The sequence below is a fragment of the Budorcas taxicolor genome, chromosome 6 (assembly GCF_023091745.1).
Source record: "Budorcas taxicolor isolate Tak-1 chromosome 6, Takin1.1, whole genome shotgun sequence".
Taxonomy (NCBI): Eukaryota; Metazoa; Chordata; class Mammalia; order Artiodactyla; family Bovidae; genus Budorcas; species Budorcas taxicolor.
Genome location: NC_068915.1, coordinates 3,394,858 through 3,411,821, shown reverse-complemented (window position 1 = coordinate 3,411,821; position 16,964 = coordinate 3,394,858).

Genomic DNA, 16,964 nt, shown 5'->3' with positions numbered 1-16,964 from the left:
CAAAAGCAGAAACATTACTTTGCCAACAAAAGTCCATCTAGTCAAGGCTATGGTTTTTCCAGTGGTCATGTATGGATGTGAGAGTTGGACTGTGAAGAAGGCTGAGTGCCGAAGAATTGATGCTTTTGAACTGTAATGTTGGAGAAGACTCTTGAGAGTCCCTTGGATTGCAAGGAGATCCAACCAATCCATTCTGAAGGAGATCGGCCCTGGGATTTCTTTGGAAGGAATGATGCTAAAGCTGAAACTCCAGTACTTTGGCCACCTCATGCGAAGAGTTGATTCATTGGAAAAGACTCTGATGGTGGGAGGGATTGGGGGCAGGAGGAGAAGGGGACGACCGAAGATGAGATGACTGGATGGCATCACTGACTCGATGAACGTGAGTCTGAGTGAACTCCGGGATTTGGTGATGGACAGGGAAGCCTGGCGTGCTGCGATTTATGGGGTCGCAAACAGTCGGGCACAACTGAGTGACTGAACTTGAACTTGAACTCTGGCCAGAGGGCCAATTAACATTTTACGGCCCTATTCTGATAAGGAAGGGTCTGTCCACCAGAAAACCTTAAAAGTGTTGTTCTTCCCAAAGTCTGGTGCCACTCTCAGAAAGCACTAAATAAAGTTATATTGTTACATAGCAAGGACACAACAATTTATAACAATGAAAGAAGTACAGTGATTTATAACAAAGAAAAAGTAATTAACTCAAAAGACTAGTGTTGCTAACATCAAAACTACTATATTCCTTTTTCTATATCCCAATTACATTGATTAATATCCTTCAGGTGTCTAAAAGGAAAAGAATATGGGTGTCTGGCAGCAGTCATTGACTCAACAATGAAGCCCTTCACCAAACTAATTCTTAGCTCTAAAAGGCTCTATATCTTTAAGATGTTTTAAGCTTCGTGCCTCTTGCAGTTTGGGGCTGCAAACAATCACAAGTTGTAAAAGTCTGGGGGAACCTATCAGGCAAGTTAGAAAGCCATCAAAGGGGTTTAAACCGAGACATTCTTTTTATATGCAGGAGACTGTTAACTGGAGCTCTGAGTTAACTCTTTCCAGAGAAAGGTGGTCGGGGATAGCCGTCTGTTATGTCATAAGATTGGAAAGCACAGTACAGTATGGCAGGCAGAGTCTGGTTTTTTTGGGGTAGATGTTCAGGAAAACCCAGGGGGAACCCCTGAAGCCAGATCACGCCTTTGCGTATGTCAGGCTTCCTTCCTCATGACCTTTGCTATGGGTGGGATTCCTCATGCTGGCTCCTGGCAACTGGAGATGTCTTCAACAAAATTAGAGATACCGAGGGAACTTTTCATGCAAAGATGGGTTTGATAAAGGAAAGAAATTGTATGGACCTAACAGAAGCAGAAGATATTAAGAAGAGGTGGCAAGAATACACAGAAGAACTGTACAAAAAAGATCTTCACAACCAAGATAATCATGATGGTGTGATCACTCACCTAGAGCCAGACATCCTGGAATGTGAAGTCAAGTTGGCCTTAGGAAGCATCACTACAAACAAAGCTAGTGGAGGTGATGGAATTCCATTGGAGCTATTTCAAATATTAGAAGATGATGCTGTGAGTGTGCTGCACTCAATATGCCAGCAAATTAGGAAAACTCAGCAGTGGCTACAGGACTGGAAAGTTCAGTTTTCATTCCAATCACAAAGAAAGGCAATGCCAAAGAATGCTCAAGTTCAGTTCAGTCACTCACTCATGTTTGACTCTTTGAGACCCCATGAATCGCAGCAGGCCAGGCCTCCCTGTCCATCACCATCTCCCAGAGTTCACTCAGACTCACGTCCATCGAGTCCGTGATGCCATCCAGCCATCTCATCCTGGGTCGTCCCCTTCTCCTCCTGCCCCCAATCCCTCCCACCTCAGAGTCTTTTCCAATGAGCCAACTCTTCGCATGAGATGGCCAAAGTACTGGAGCTTCAGCTTAAGCATCATTCCTTCCAGAGAAATCCCAGGGTTGATCTCCTTCAGAATGGACTGGTTGAATCTCCTTGCAGTCCAAGGGACTCTCAAGAGTCTTCTCCAACATCACACTTCAAATGCATCAATTCTTCAGTGCTTGGCCTTCTTCACAGTCCAACTTTCACATCCATACATGACCACAGGAAAAACCATAGCCTTGACTAGACGGACCTTAGTCGGCAAAGTAATGTCTCTGCTTTTGAGTATGCTATCTAGGTTGGTCATAACTTTTCTTCCAAGGAGTAAGCGTCTTTTAATTTCATGGCTGCAGTCACCATCTGCAGTGATTTTGGAGCCCCCCAAAATACAGTCTGACCCTGTTTCTACTATTTCCCCATCTATTTCCCATAAAGGGATGGGACCAGATGCCATGATCTTCGTTTTCTGAATGTTGAGCTTTAAGCCAACTTTTTTGCCCTCCTCTTTCACTTTCATCAAGAGGCTTTTTAGTTCCTCTTCACTTTCTGCCATAAGGGTGGTGTTATCTTGTATATTTCTAATTTTTGTGACTTTTTTTTCTCTTTTCTTTAATATTGTATTTTTGAAAATCCAACCTCTACTCTAAATTTTTAATTTTGCTTTTTGGTATTTGTTATCAATTTTGTACCTTTAAGAACCCAATCTTCAGTACCCATTTTTACTTGGGAGTGAGATTACTAGCTTGACTGCTCTCTCCCCCTTTGGACTCTCATTTTTCTCCACCAGGTCGCCTCTGTCTCCTTCCTCTCCCTTCTCTTCTCTACCCAAGTCTGTGAATCTCTTTGTGTGTTCCAGACAGTGGAGAACACTTAGGGAACTGATTACTGGGTGGATCTGTCTCTCTCCTTTTGATTCTCCTCTTTATCTTCCTAGCCACCTCTGTCTCCTTCCTCCCTCTTCTCTTCTCTATATAACTCCGTGAAGATCTCTGAGTGGTCCAGAATGTGCAGTGCACATAAGGAAGTGATTACTGGCTAGCTTGTTATCTTCTCTTTTGATTCTACCTCATCTCATTCAGGTCACCTCTAACTCCCTCCTCCCTCTTCTCTTCTCCATGTAACTCTGTGAACCTCTTTGGGTGTCCCTCACTATGGAGAAACTTTTCATCTTTAACCTAGATGTTTTATCAATGGTGCTGTATAGATGGAGAAGTCTTGAGACTACTGTAAAAATAAGACTGAAAACCAGATGCAGGAGGCTTAAGTCCAAATCATGAGAACATCAAAGAACTCCTGACTCCAGGGAACATTACTCGACAGGAGCTCAACAAACGCCTCCATACCTACACTAGAACCAAGAACCACCCAAGGGCCAACAAGTTCCAGAGCAAGACATACCATGCAAATTCTCCAGCAACACAGGAACACAGCCCTGAGCTTCAATATACAGGCTGCCCAAAGTCACTCCAAACCCACTGACATCTCATAACTCATTACTGGGCACTTCATTGCACTCCAGAGAGAAGAAATCCAGCTCCACCCACCACAACACTGACACAAGCTTCCCTAATCAGGAAACCTTGACAAGGCACCTGTACAAATCCACCCACAGTGAGGAAACTCCACAATAAAGAGAACTCCACAAACTGCCAGAATACAGAAAGGCCACCCCAAGCTCAGCAATATAAACAAGGTGAAGAGACAGAGGAATAACCAGCAGGTAAAGGAACAGGATAAATACCCACCAAACCAAACAAAAGAGGAAGAGATAGGGAATCTACCTGCTAAAGAATTCCGAATAATGAGTGTGAAAATGATCCACAATCTTGAAATCAAAATGGAATCACAGATAAATAGCCTGGCGACAAGGATTGAGAAGATGCAAGAAAGGTTTAACAAGGACCTAAAAGAAATAAAAAGGAGTCAATATATAATGAATAATGCAATAAATGAGATCAGAAACACCTGGGAGGCAATACATAGTAGAATAACGGAGGCAGAAGATAGGATTAGTGAATTAGAAGATAGAATGGTCAAAATAAATGAGAGAGGAAAAAAAAAATCAGAGAGGAAAAAAAGAAAAACGAATTAAAAGAAATGAGGACAATTTCAGAGACCTCCACGACAATATGAAATGCTCCAGCATTTGAAGCATAGGAGTCCCAGAAGAAGAAGACAAAAAGAAAGACCATGAGAAAATACCTGAGGAGATAATAATTGAAAACTTCCCTAAAATGGGGAAGGAAATAATCACCCAAGTCCAAGAAACCCAGAGAGTCCCAAACAGGATAAAACTAAGGCAAAACACCTCAAGATACATATTAATCAAATTAACAAATATCAAACACAAAGAAAAAATATTAAAAACCACAAAGGAAAACCAACAAATAACACACAAGGGTATTCCCATAAGGATAACAGCAGATCTTTCAATAGAAACTCTTCAGGCCAGGAGGGAATGGTGACATACTTAAAGTGATGACAGAAAATAACCCACAGCCCAGATTATTGTACCCAGCAAGGATCTCATTCAAATATGGAGAAATCAAAAGCTTTCCAGACAAGCAAAAGCTGAGAGAATTCAGCACCACCAAACCAGCTCTCCAACAAATGCTAAAGGATCTTCTCTAGACAGGAAACACTAAAAGGATGTATAAACTCGAACCCAAAACAAAGTAAATGGCAATGGGATCATACTTATCAATAATTACCTTAAACGTAAATGGGTTGAATGCCCCAACCAAAAGACAAAGACTGACTGAATAGATACAAAAACAAGACCCTGATATATGTTGTCTACAAGAGACCCACCTCGAAACAGGGGGCACATACAGACTGAAAGTGAAGGGCTGGAAAAAGATATTCCACCCAAATAGAGACCAAAAGAAAGCAGAAGTAGCAATATTCATATCAGATAAAATAGACTTTAAAACAAAGGCTGTGAAAAGAGACAAAGAAGGACACTACATAATGAACAAAGGATCAATCCAAAAAAAAGATATAACAATTATAAATATATAGGCACCCAACATAGGAGCACCGCAATGTGTAAGACAAATGCTAACAAGTATGAAAGGGGAGGTTATCAATAACACAATAATAGTGGGAGACTTTAATACCCCACTCACACCTATGGATAGATCAACTAAAAAGAAAATTAACAAGGCAACACAAACTTGAATAGATACAATAGACCAGTTAGACCTAATTGATATCTATAGGACATTTCACCCCAAAACAATGAATTTCAACTTTTTCTCAAGTGCTCACAGAACCTTCTCCAGGATAGATCACATCCTGGGCCATAAATCTAGCCTTGGTAAATTCAGAAAAGTTGAAATCATCCCAAGCATCTTTTCTGACCACAATGCAGTAAGATTAGATCTCAATTACAGGAGAAAAACTATTAAAAATTCCAACATATAGAGAGTGAACAACACTCTGCTGAATAACCAACAAATCACAGAAGAAATCTAAAAAGAAATCAAAATATGTATAGAAATGAATGAAAATGTAAACACAACAGCCCAAAACCTGTGGGATACTGTAAAAGCAGTGCTAAGGGGAAGGTTCATAGCAATAGGGCATACCTCAAGAAACAAGAAAAAATTCAAATAAATAACCTAACTCTCCCAAATCACTGCAGATGGTGACTGCAGCCATGAAATTAAAAGACTCTTACTCCTTGGAAGAAAAGTTATGACCAACCTAGAGAGCATATTCGAAACCAGAGACATCACTTTGCCGAATAAGGTCCATCTAGTCAAGGCTATGGTTTTTCCAGTAGTCATGTATGGATGTGAGAGTTGGACTGTGAAGAAGGCTGAGTGCCAAAGAATTGTTGCTTTTGAACTGTGGTATCGGAGAAGACTCTTGAGAGTCCCTTGGACTGCAAGGAGATCGGCCCTGGGATTTCTTTCGAAGGAATGATGCTAAAGCTGAAACTCCAGTACTTTGGCCAGCTCATGCGAAGAGTTGACTCATTGGAAAAGACTCTGATGGTGGGAGGGATTGGGTGCAGGAGGAGAAGGGGACGACCAAGGATGAAATTGCTGGATTGCATCACTGACTCGATGGACGTGAGTCTCAGTGAACTCCGGGAGTTGGTGATGGACAGGGAGGCCTGGCGTGCTGTGATTCATGGGGTTGCAAAGAGTCGGACACGACTGAGCGACTGATCTGAACTGAAGTGACACTTAAAGCAACTAGTAAAGGGAGAAATGAAGAACCCCAGGGCTAGGAGAAGGAAAGAAATCTTAAAAATTAGAGCAGAAGTAAATGCAAAAGAAACAAAAGAGACCATAGGAAAAAATCAACAAAGCCAAGAGCTGGTTCTTTGAAAGGATAAATAAAATTGACAAACCATTAGCCAGACTCATCAAGAAACAAAGGGAGAAAAATCAAACTAATAAAATTAGAAATGAAAATGGAGAGATCACAACAGACAATACAGAAATTCAAAGGCTCAAGGATACTACTATCAGCAATTATATGCCAATAAAATGGACAACATGGAAGAAATGGACAAATTCTCAGAAAAGTACAACTTTCCAAAACTGAACCAGGAAGAAATAGAAAATCTTAACAGACCCAACACAAGCACGGAAATTGAAACTGTAATCAGAAATCTTCCAGCAAACAAAGGCCCAGGTCCAGACGGCTTCACAGCTGAATTCTACCAAAAATTTAGAGAAGAGCTAACACCCATCCTACTCAAACTCTTCCAAAAAATTGCAGAGGAAGGTAAACATCCAAAATCATTCTATGAGGCCACCATCACCCTAATACCAAACCTGACAAAGATGACACAAAAAAAGAAAACTACAGGCCAATATCACTGATGAACATAGATGCAAAAATCCTTAACAAAATTCTAGCAATCAGAATCCAACAACACATTAAAAAGATCATACACCATGATCAAGTGGGCTTTATCCTGGATAAAGGGATTATCAAGGATTCTTCAATATCCTCAAATCAATCAATGTAATTCACCACATTAACAAATTGAAAACTAAAAGCCATATGATTATCTCAATAGATGCAGAGAAGGCCTTTGACAAAATTCAACATCCATTTATGAAAAAAAAAAACAAAACTCTCCAGAAAGCAGGAATAGAAGGAACATACCTCAACATAATAAAAGCTATATATGACAAACCTACAGCAAACATTATCCTCAATGGTGAAAAATTGGAAGCATTTCCCCTAAAGTCAGGAACAAAACAAGGGTACCCACTTTCACCACTACTATTCAATTTAGTTCTGGAAGTTTTGGCCACAGCAATCAGAGCAGAAAAAGAAATAAAAGGAATCCAAATTGGAAAAGAAGAAGTAAAACTCTCACTGTTTGCAAATGACATGATCCTCTGCATAGAAAACCCTAAAGACTCCACCAGAAAATTACTGGAGCTAACCAATGAATATAGTAAAGTTGCAGGATATAAAATCAACACACAGAAATCTCTTACTTTCCTAAACTCTAATAATGAGAAAATAGAAAGAAATTAAGGAAACAATTCCATTCACCATTGCAATGAAAAAAATAAAATACTTAGGAATATATCTATGTAAAGAAATAAAAGACCTATATATAGAAAACTATAAAACACTGGTGAAAGAAATCAAAGAGGACACTAATGGATGGGGAAATATACCATGTTTGTGGATCAGAAGAATCAATATAGGGAAAATGAGTATACTACCGAAAGCAATCTACAGATTCAATGCAATCCCTATCAAGCTACCAGTGGTATTTTTCACAGAACTAGAACAAATAATTTCACAATTTGTATGGAAATACAGAAAACCTGGAATAGCCAAAGCAATCTTGAGAAAGAAGAATGGAACTAGAGGGATCAACCTGCCTGACTTCAGGCTCTACTACAAAGCCACAGTCATCAAGACAGTATGGTACTGGCACAAAGACAGAAATATAGATCAATGGAACAAAATAGAAAGCCCAGAGATAAATCCACACACATATGGACACCTTATCTTTGACAAAGGAGGCAAGAATATACAATGGATTAAAGACAATCTCTTTAACAAATGGTGCTGAAAAAACTGGTCAACCACTTGTAAAAGAATGAAACTAGAACACTTTCTAACACTATACACAAAAATAAACACAAAATGGATTAAAGATCTAAATGTTAGACCAGAAACTATAAAACTCCTAGAGGAGAACACTCTCCGACATAAATCACAGGAGGATCCTCTATGGCCCATCTCCCTGAATATTGGAAGTAAAAGCAAAAATAAACACATGGGATCTAATTAAAATTAAAAGCTTCTGCACAACAAAGGAAACTATAAGCAAGATGAAAAGATAGCCTTCAGAATGGGAGAAAATAATAGTAAATGGAGCAACTGACAAACAACTAATCTCAAAAATATACCAGCAACTCCTGTAGCTCAATTCCAGAAAAATAAACGACTCAATCAAAAACTGGGCCAAAGAACTAAATAGACATTTCTCCAAAGAAGACATAGAGATGGCTAACAAACACAGGAAAAGGTGCTCAACATCACTCATTATCAGAGAAATGCAAATCAAGACCACAGTGAGGTACCATTTCACACCAGTCAGAATGGCTGCGATCCAAAAGTCTACAAGCAGTAAATGCTGGAGAGGGTGTGGAGAAAAGGGAATCCTCCTACACTGTTGATGGGAATGCAAATTAATACAGCCACGATGAAGAACAGTGTGGAGATTCCTTAAAAAACTGAAAATAGAACTGCCTTATGACCCAGCAATCCCACTGCTGGGCATACACACCAAGGAAACCAGAATTGAAAGAGACACATGTACCCTCAATGTTCATTGCAGCACTGTTTATAATAGTCAGGACATGGAAGCAACCTAGACGTCCATCAGCAGAAGAATGGATAAGAAAGCTGTGGTACATACACACAATGGAGTATTACTCAGCCATTAAGAAGAATACATTTGAATCAGTTCTAATGAGGTGGATGAAACTGGAGCCGATTATACAGAGTGAAGTAAGCCAGAAAGAAAAACACCAATACAGTATACTAATACGTATATATGGAATTTAGAAAGATGGTAACGATAACCTTGTATGCGAGACAGCAAAAGAGACACAGATGTATAGAACAGAGTTTTGGACTCTGTGGGAGAGGGAGAGGGTGGGATGATTTGGTACAATGGCATTGAAACTTGTATAATATCATATAAGAAACAAATCGCCAGTCCAGGTTTGATGCATGATACAGGATGCATGGGGCTGATGCACTGGGATGACCCAGTGGGATGGTACAGGGAGGGAGGTGTGAGGCGGTTTCAGGATGGGGAACTCATGTACATCCGTGGTGGATTCATGTCAATGTATGGCAAAACCACTACAATATTGTAAAGTAATTAGCCTCCACTTAAAATAAATAAATTTAAATTTAAAAAAGCTTTTAGGACTTTTACTTTCATGATTATTCTCTGTAACATTTTTCACTGATGCTCATTTGAAAATATGGATTCCAGTTTTTACAGCTCAATAAAAATATGTGAGAAAAGCAAATTGAATAGCTTAGTCTCCCTGTTGTAGATTAACTGACCACAGTTGTGTGGGTTTATTTTGTGGGCTTTTTATCCTGTTCCTTTGATCTATATTTCTATGCTTGTGCCAGTTAACGAGTGAGTGAAAGTCACTCAGTCATGTCCAACTCTTTGCAACCCCATGGACTGTAGCCTGCCAGGATCCTCAGTCTATGGAGAATACTGGAGTGGGCAGCCATTCCCTTTTCCAGGGTATCTTCCCAACCCAGAGATCTAATCCAGGTCTCCTGCATTGCAGGCAGATTCTTTTCTTACTGAACAACCAGGGAAGCCCATGTTTGTGCCAGTACCATATTGTTTTGATGGCTATAATTTTGCAGTATTGTGTAAAGTCAGGGAGCCTGATTCTACCAGCTCCACTGGAAGTTACTGAAGAAACAAAAAGTGGAGATACCCTATGATCCACAGTCCCACACGTAGAGGTATACCCAGACAAAAACATGGTCTGAAAGAACATATGCACCCCAATGTTCATTGCAGTGCTGTTTATAAAAGCCAAGACATGAAACCAGCCTAAATGTCTACCAAGAGGAGAATAGATAGAGAAGATGTGGTACATATCTCAGCCATTGAAAAGAATAAAATGATGTCGTTTGCAGCCACATAAATAGTCTCATACTGAGTGAAGTAAGTCAGACAGAAAAATACAAATATCATATGATATCATTTATATGTGCAATCTAAAAAAAAAGGTGCAAATGAATTTATTTACAAAACAGAAACATATTCACAGACTTAGAGAATGAACTAATAGTTACTAAGGGGGAAGACAGTATGGGGAAGATATTGTTAAGGAGTTTGGGATTGATATGTACATACTGCTATATTTAAAATTAATAACCAAAAGGGACCTACTGCATGGCACAAGGAACTCTGCTCAATATTCTGTAACAATCTAACTGGGAAAAGAATTTTTAAAAGCACAGATTCATGTATATAAGTATAATCAAATCACTTTGTTGTACACTTGAAACTAATACAACATTTTATTCATAAGGAATAAAAATTTTTTTTAATAAATGGGAAAAAAGAAAATTGAGCTATCACACTGAGGGTAATGTGACTTTTTTTTTTTTCTTATTTATAAAGAGTTTGTCTTAAGGATGAGGTCCTTTGGGAACTTTAATAATGAAATATCTAACAAAGACCTAAGATATATGCTCTGTAGAAACAGTTATACTTTGCAGTACTAGTGACATGTACAGAAAATGCAAAAAAAATGGGAAGGATTTTACCTGGATTTTGAGATTCCAGGTAGATAAAAGTTGCTAAAGCTCAAGGTGTGCTTCTCCAGAACAGCAGGACATCTCACAACCCTCAAGATCTTCTGGGGGATACACAAACTCAAAACATTTTTTGTAATAATATTAAAGTGTTATTTGCCATCTTCACTTTCATACTGTCTGGAAAAGCACAGTGGATTTTTCCAGAGGCTATCTATTATGTGATATCACAACAGTTTGAATGCAGAAGCACACTGAGAATTCAGCTGTCCTCTACTAAGCCAGACTTTAAAGAGAATTGCAAAAATGTGAAATAATATAACTTTTCTCAATAACCTTTGTCTGGAAAAAATAGCTATTTTTATAAAAACTTTATCTATATTAACCTTTCATGAGCTTGCTTATATTTTGTGGGGCTTTTTTGTTAGTTTTAATTTATAATATGGCTAATGTGTATAGATATAACTATCAATCATAAAAAGCTCCTTAAGGTCTTCAAGAATTTTTGTTGGTGTAATGAGGGACTGAGTCCAAAATTTTGACAATTGCAGTGCTAGGTTAGTCAGTCAATGACTTCATAAATTAAAAAGAAGAAGAAGAAGAATTGATTTACTTGAATATTTTACCAAATGCAAAATTTAAGACAGAGAAAAATTACACAGATTGAGACACAATCTCAACATGGGGAAATAGTAGAAAATAAAATTTCCACAGAAAAAGAAACTAAAACTGAAGATATTCTAAAATGCTGACATATGAAATTCTTTAATTTTTAAACTTTTAAGTATCTAAAAAAAATTACAACAATTTGGATGAACAGCGAGAATCAACAATGTTTAAAAAGATAAACTTCAAAATTAATTTTAACAAAACAGATATTTCTCCCTCAAGAATGTTAAAACATTTATTTGAGGATTATCCAGCATAAAAAATTCTGAGAGTATAGAGAAGAAAAATTATATCAGCCCATAAATTGGCAAATGTAATAATATATGCAAAGAATCTTATTGTCTAAGGAAATTAAAATCTGTATGATGATTTATTCATAAATGATACAAATTAGTCGATTAAATAAAAGAAATACATATATGTTAATGTGTGCCTATGACTTTGTGTGAGTCCATATGAGTTGAATATTTTTACTCAGAGCTATGGGGTCTTCAATCCATTTTAAAATGTCCTTCAGATACATTTCCTCCAACTGGCTTAAAACAAAAGGTCAGGTGAATGAAAGTACTGAGTTTGGCTGGAGACTTAAAATCAGCCACAATCAGAGGATCCTGATCATCTGATCAGATCAAGAGGCTTGGTTTTTTTGTTAGTTTGGGAGAATTTTTTTCCCTTAGCACAGAAGAAAACACAGCCAAATATTAACCTGAATAGTTACTATTAATTAAAGTAGTGTTCCCTACAAAATAATAGTACATGAGTACAGGGTTACATTGAGACTATTTTTAAGGGCTTTGAATTTATTAACAATGATAATGATCAGTTCAAGATGTGTTTCATGTCAAAATCAGTGATTCTTAAATTCTAATGTGTATGGGAAATTCAGGTGAATCTTGCTAAAAACAAAATTTAATAGAAATTCCACTTTAATACAGTGAAGTGAAAGCCTAGGAATTTACATGTTTACTGGCATCTGAGTTGATTATGATATCTATGAATTAGGTAACACTTTGAGAAAATGTTCTGGTAAAATCTGAGTATTTTAAAACTTTGAAGTTCTAAAATTTTTTCATTTAAATTTTGATAAATTGGTTCATAAATTTAATTTAATATACTATAGCTATTTAGCATTAAATGCAATCATATTAAGAGATTTGGGATACAGTACATAATATGTAGTTAAAAGCCATCTCAATACCTCAACAATGATAAAGTTACCTTATTTTAAAAATTTCCTTCCATATTTGTGTGGACTTCCCTGGTAGTTCAGCTAGTAAAGAATCCACCTGCAATGCAGGAGACTCTGGGTTGAATCCTGGGTCAGGAAGTTCCCCTGGAGAAGGGATAGGCCACCCACTCTGGTATTCTTGGGCTTCCCTGGTGGCTCAGAGGGTAAATAATTTATCTGAACAGCTGTGCTTACCTGTTCAGTCGTGTCCCACTCTTTGCCACTCCGTGGACTGTAGCCCACCAGTCTCTCTGTCTATAGGGATTCTCCAGGCAAGAACAGTGGGGTGGATAGCCAGTTCCATTCTCCAGGGAAACTTCCTAACCCAGGATTCAAACTGGGGTCTCCTGCATTACAGGTGGATTCTTTACCAGCTGAGATATCAGGGAAGCCCCACATGTACATGAATGTGTGTTAAAAAATAGTTTCATCACATTGATCACTATTAAGTTATTCAATTTTGACAAATATTACACTAATGTTTCTAGTTTAATGGTTTTCCAAAGTCCACTTAAATCAACACCCCCTTGCTTCAAAACATTTGGGATTTACATGTATGTTCTTTACTTTAATAACATTATTAGTCCTATCTTTAGGGGCTTGGTTTTGTATAGTACATGTAAATGTAAAAGTTTAATATATTTTTGATGGCCTTAATATTCATGAAGACATGAAAATATGTGTTATGTAAGTTATAGAAAATCTATTCAAAGTTTCTATAAATTCTATCAGAATACTGCATGACCTGATGGCCTAATAAAGTAATAATCTTTATCATACTTTGAAGTCTTTCTTTTTAGGATAGTGATTACTGTATTCCTGAAAACAACACTAATTTCATTTTCTAAAATAAATGTTAAAATTTGATTTAGACTTTGGCTGGAAAATGATCATTTTGATTTTGAGTTTGAATCAAGAAATTTAACCAATATTTCATTGAATATCTCCTACATGCAAGATAGGGGCAGGCACAGAGATACAAACTTGTATGTATGTCTAAACTGAACCTATTATAAACAGTGCTGTGATGAACATTGGGGTACACCTGTCTCTTTGAGTTCTGGTTTTCTCACTGTGTATTTCCAGTAGTGGGATTGCCTCGTCATAAGGAAGTTCTATTTCCAGTTTTTTATGGAATCCCCACACTGTTCTCCATAGTGGCTGTACTAGTTTGCATTCCCACCAACAGTGTAAGAGAGTTCCCTTTTCTCCACACCCTCTCCAGCATTTATTGCTTGTAGACTTTTGGATAGCAGCCATTCTGACTAATGTGAAATAGTACCTCATTGTGGTTTTGATTTGCATTTCTCTGATAATGAGTGATGTTGACCATCTTTTCATGTGTTTGTTAGCCATCTGTATGTTTTCTTTGGAGAAATGTCTGTTTAGATCTTTGGCCCATTTTTTGATTGGGTCATTTATTTTTCTGGAATTGAGCTGTAGGAGTTGCTTGTATATTTTTGAGATTACTTCTTTGTCAGCTGCTTTATTTGCTACTATTTTCTCCCATTCTGAAGGCTATCTTTTCACCTTGCTTATACTTTCCTCTGTTGTGCAAAAGCTTTTAAGTTTAATTAGGTCTGATTTGTTTATATTTGCTTTTATTTTCAGTATTCTGGGAGGTGGGCCATAGAGGATCCTGCTGTGATTTATGTCGGAGAGTGTTTTGCCTATGTTTTCCTCTAGGAGTTTTATAGTTTCTGGTCTAACATTTAGATCTTTAATCCATTTTGTGTTTATTTTTGTGTATAATGTTAGAAAGTGTTCTAGTTTCATTCTTTTACAAGTGGTTGACCAGTTTTCCCAGCACCACTTCTTAAAGAGATTGTCTTTTCTCCATTGTATATTTTTGTCTCCTTTGTCGAAGATAAGATATCCATTGGTGCATGGAAACCAGAATTGAAAGAGACATGTGTAGCCCAATGTTCATTGCAGCACTGTGTATAACAGCCAGGACGTGGAAACAACATAGCAGTTCATCAGCAGACGAATGGATAGGAAAGCTGTGGTACATACGCACAGTGGAATATTACTCAGCCATTAAAAAGAATACATTTGAATCAGTCCTAATGAGGTGGATGAATCTGGAGCCTATTACACAGAGTGAAGTAAGCCAGAAAGAAAAACACCAAAACAGTATACTAATGCATATATATGGAATTTAGAAACATGATAGTGATAACCCTATATGCAAGACAGCAAAAGAGACCCAACTATACAGAGCAGTTTTTGGACTCTGTGGGAGAAGGCGAGGGTGGGATGATTTGGGAGAATGGCATTGAAATATGTATATTATCATATGTGAAAGGAATCACCAGTCCAGGTTTGATGCATGAGACAGGGTGCTCGGGGCTGGTGCACTGAGATGACCCAGAGGGATGGGATGGGGAGGGGGGTGGGAGTGGGGTACAGGATGGGGAACACATGTACACCCATGGTGGATTCATGTCATTGTATGGAAAAACCATTACAATATTAAAAAGTAATTAGCCTCCAATTAAAATGAATAAATTTATATTTAAAAAATAAACTGAACCAAAATGCATATATCTAACCTGTAGTAGCCTGAGCTTCGGTGCTTTACTAGGGGCATAAAAAACACGAAACTGGAGGAAGAAAATCACTAACCCCAGGAGAAGGCAGGGAGAGAGGCCTGGAAAGCTTTGTAGAACCTTGCTCAAAGAGAAATATGGGCGATCTAATGGTTAGAGCTCAGTGCTTTCCCTGCCAAGGCCCTGGCTTCACAAAAGAAAAAAGAAGATTGCACAAAGAACAATGAATTTGACTTTATCTTTAAGGATTAATTGGGATTATAAACCAACTAAAACACATAAGGACAGAACGACACATAACAACATCAAATGCATGCAGTCTAAAAATTGTGTCATATTGTGTCAAAGGAAGTGTGATATATAAGATCCATGACATGCAAAGATGAGGTTGGAAGGCTGATCTTGTTGGTTAAGTTCAAATTCTAAATAGGCATTAAAAATGTCGGGAGTATTGATTTGAGTCTATAGGATGTTTAAAGCCATGAAATTGTTCTAAAAACAAATTGGCATAGTGGTATGTGTATCCTGGAAATATTCCTATGAGGGCAGTGTTGAGAATTAACCTTAAAGGGAAAGCTTGGTGTACAGAGGTCATTAGGTGAATAATGCTTTCAGTTCAGTTCAGTTCAGTTCAGTTCAGTCGCTCAGTTGTGTCTGACTCTTTGCGACCCCATGAATCGCAGCACGCCAGGCCACCCTGTCCATCACCATCTCCCGGAGTTCACTCAGACTCACATCCATTGAGTCCGTGATGCCATCCAGCCATCTCATCCTCTGTCTTCCCCTTCTTCTCCTGCCTCCAATCCCTCCCAGCATCAGAGTCTTTTCCAATGAGTCAACACTTCGCAGCAGGTGGCCAAAGTACTGGAGTTTCAGCTTTAGCATCATTCCTTCCAAAGAAATCCCAGGGCTGATCTCCTTCAGAATGGACTGGTTGGATCTCCTTGCAGTCCAAGGGACTCTCAAGAGTCTTCTCCAACACCACAGTTCAAAAGCATCAACTCTTCGGGACTCTGCCTTCTTTACAGTCCAACTCTCACATCCATACATGACCACAGGAAAAACCATAGCCTTGACTAGACGGACTTCGACTTTAATAATGCTTTAGGTACCTGAATTAGGATAGCAGTGGTGAGAAAGAAAGATAGAAGGCAGGGAGGGAGGGTGAGAGGATGGATTTCACAAATATTGGCAAAGTAAAATTAGGATAAATCGAGATAAATTAGTGACTCTTTATATATAAGATGAATCATATATGACTCAAAAGTTTGATTTAAAAACATCTGGCTTAAACTTTTGGAGACAGAAATGGCAACCCACTCCAGTATTCTTGCTTAGAGAATACCGTGGACACAGAAGCTTGGTGGGCTGCCGTCCATGGGGTTGCACAGAGTCGGACACGAATGAAACTACTTAGCATGCATGATGCATTGGAGAAGAAAATGGCAACCCACTCCAGTATTCTTGCCTGGAGAACCCCAGGGATGGAGGAGCCTGGTAGGCTCTAGTTCATGCGGTCGTGAAGAGTCAGACACTACTGAGAGACTGCACTTTCACTCTTCACTTTCATGCATTGGAGAAGGAAATGGCAACCCACTCCAGTGTTCTTGCCTGGAGAATCCCAGGGACAGAGGAGCCTGGTGGGCTGCCGTCTATGGGGTTGCACAGAGTTGGACATGACTGAAGCAACTTAGCAGCAGTAGCTGCTTAAACTGCAGGGTTACGTTTTAGTGCCTTAAACATCTTTTGAATTTATTTTGTTTTCTCTTAAAAGTACTTAGGACATAAAGATGACATATTTTCAATATTTCTCTAC